Consider the following 3,263-nt stretch of genomic DNA (forward strand, 5'->3'; position numbering starts at 1 on the left):
GATCAGAACAATAGAATCATCCCCACCTCCTGAGATGGCTGAAGAACAACCCAAACTCCTGAGGGAGTACTTTACTCCCACCATTTACACTTCTCCATCTTGCATTCGATTACCTGAAGTAGCAGCGGTACAATATGAAATAAAGTCTAGTGTGATCCAAATGCTCCCATCTTTTTATGGGCTCACCAACAAAGACCCATATAAACACTTAGATGAATTTCTTGAGATTTGCACCACTGTCAAGATTCAGAACTTCACTGATGATGCTCTGAAACTTAGATTATTTTCCTTCTCCCTTAAAGATAGAGCCAAACAATGGCTGAATTCTTTAAAAGCTAACTCGATTCGTTCTTGGGATCAAATGCAACAAGAATTCCTTAAAAAATACTTTCCTATAGGAAGAACGAACCAGTTTAGACGTGCCATTACAAGCTTCTCCCAAACCGAGGGAGAAGAATTTCATGAAACTTGGGAGAGATTTCGGGACCTAATCCGTAAATGCCCTCATCATCAAATACCTAAGTGGCAGCTAGTGCAATATTTTTATGACGGTTTGACTGAACGAAACCGTCAGATGATCGATGCTGCATGCGGGGGGACTTTCATGCTTCGAAATGAGCATGAAGCATGGCAACTATTTGAAAATCTTAATAAAAACTCCCTCCACCATGCTTCATGTTCTCGTCAAGCACCCCCGAATTTTCAAAGAAAAGGGGCCATTTGTGAAATAAGTCGTTCTATGGACCTGTCTAGCAAGGTAGATGCATTGTCCCATAAGATTGACTAACTAATGATAGGAGGACATGTCGTTAGCTCTTCCCAAGCACAAGTATGTGCTATCTGTTCTAGCCCATCGCATCCTATTCATGAGTGCCCCTCAGCACCCCAATTTCCCGAACTCGTGCAAGAACACATCAATGCTGCTCAAACACAACCCAGACCGGGTAATGATCCATTTTCCAATACATATAATTCGGGATGGCGGAATCATCCAAATTTTTCTTGGAGGCAGCAAGCTTCGAATATTACCCAACCCTACTCCCAAAATTTTCAAAACCCTCAGAATTTTCATCTCTACCGTCCCTCAAATCATTTTCAACACCCTCCTCCTCCAACCCAAAGAAATACAGCCTTTGAGGAGAAGGTGTTGACTGCCCTTTAAGGTTTGGAGGCAAACACACAACTATTGCACTCTCACACGCAATCAATTGCTAAGCTAGAATCCCAAATGGGTCAACTAGCCAATGCATTAAACAAGCGAGAGGAAGGTAAGCTTCCAAGTCAACCAATGAGTAATCCTAGGGGACAATACGTGGCTCAAGAAACTCGACTAAATCATGAGCAAGCCAATGCTTTGACTACCCTAAGGAGTGGACGTATAATAGATAATAAGGTTGGGGAGGGTAACAATAAGGAAGGTGAAGAAGAGGAGAGGAATGTATCACATGAAAACCCAAAACCTTCTTCAGCTAGTCCACCATCTGCCACAACCCACATTCCAAAGGCTCCATTCCCTGAAGCACTTAATGCACCCTCTCCCTTTGGCAAGAAGGGAACTTCATTAGAAGAGATGATGGAGGTCTTCAAACAAGTTAAAATCAACCTCTCACTCCTTGATGCCATCAAACAAGTTTCCTCCTATGCCAAATTTCTCAAAGACCTTTGCACCCAAAAGCGGAAATCTAGAATACATGTGCCTAAAAAGGTCCTCCTAATTGAGCAGGTAAGTTCCATTCTCCAACACAACACCCCTCCAAAGTTCAAAGATCCTGGTGCTCCCATTATTTCCTGTGTCATAGGAAATAACTCCATCGACCGAGCACTCTTAGATCTAGGGGCAAGTGTGAATCTTCTACCCTATTCAGTCTATGAAAAATTTGGGTTGGGTGAATTGAAACCTACCTCGGTATCTTTACAATTGGCTGATCGATCGGTGAAGATGCCAAGGGGGATGATTGAAGATGTTCTTGTCAAGGTAGACAAATTCTATTTTTCAGTAGATTTTATCGTCCTTGACATGGAACATGTGCCCAACCTTAAAAAACAAATCCCTGTGATTCTTGGTCGTCCCTTTTTAGCTACAGCCAATGCATGTATCAACTGTAGAACTGGGGTAATGGATATATCATTTGGGAACATGAAAATTAAGTTGAATGTGTTTTATGCTGCTGACCAACATGTGAAGGAAGACGAGTGTTGCCTAATTGATGAAATGGATGATCTTGTAGAGAACGCTCTTCCCTATATCTTAGCAAATGACCCCTTAGAGGCATGTTTGGCCCATTTTGACATTGACAACTTTGATATAGACAAGGACGTAGAAGAAGTTAACATCTTACTCGACAATCAATCTCCTATGAGTTCCCTTCCTTGGAAGATCCGACCTGAACCCCTTCCCCCCATTGCTAGCACACCACTTTGTCCTTCCATTGATTCTCCACCTAAACTTGAGTTAAAGCCACTTCCGACAACTCTTAAGTATGCCTTTCTAGGACCAGAAGATACCCTCCCTGTAATCATCGCGGCCAACTTATCTACTGAGCAGGAGGGTAAACTTTTAAGGGTGCTAGAAGAGAATAAACATGCCATAGGATGGTCTGTAGCCGATTTGAAAGGGGTTGACCCCTCTATTTGTATGCATCGAATTCATCTCGAAGATGATGCAAAGCCCACCCGAGAAATGCAAAGAAGACTCAATCCTAACATGAAGGAGGTAGTCAAGAAAGAAGTGGTGAAGTTATTAGATGCCGGAATCATTTATCCAATTTCTGATAGTAAGTGGGTGAGTCCGATACAAGTGGTACCCAAGAAATCAGGTATCACTGTGGTTGAAAATACGGAAGGAGAATTGATACAAACACGCACAACTACGGGTTAGCGCGTGTGTATTGACTATAGAAAACTTAATTCGATGACTAGAAAAGACCATTTCCCTCTACCTTTTATAGATCAAATTTTGGAACGGTTGGCTGGTCAAGGTTTCTACTGCTTCTTAGATGGTTATTCTGGATATAATCAAGTACCTATTTACCCGGACGATCAAGAGAAAACCACTTTTACTTGCCCATTTGGGACATTTGCATATAGGAGGATGCCTTTTGGACTATGCAATGCACCCGCAACTTTTCAACGATGCATGATGGCCATTTTTTCAGATATGGTGAAAAACTTTCTAGAAGTGTTCATTGATGATTTCTCAGTTTTTGGCCTATCTTTTGACGATTGTCTGAATAATTTGACCTTAGTTTTGAAAAGATGTAAGG

General features: G+C 41.8%; 1 non-coding gene across 1 annotated transcript; it reads right to left on the reverse strand.

Annotated features, from left to right (window-relative positions):
• Window positions 1–410: 410 nt before the first annotated feature.
• On the reverse strand, window positions 411–516 carry LOC120111814 (small nucleolar RNA R71). Its single transcript, XR_005513208.2, has one exon. It is a non-coding gene; the product is annotated as a small nucleolar RNA R71 (small nucleolar RNA).
• Window positions 517–3,263: the final 2,747 nt, after the last annotated feature.

Source organism: Phoenix dactylifera, chromosome 14 (assembly GCF_051530095.1).
Source record: "Phoenix dactylifera cultivar Ajwa chromosome 14, Ajwa_hap1_PhDact_Kaust_v1.1, whole genome shotgun sequence".
Taxonomy (NCBI): Eukaryota; Viridiplantae; Streptophyta; class Magnoliopsida; order Arecales; family Arecaceae; genus Phoenix; species Phoenix dactylifera.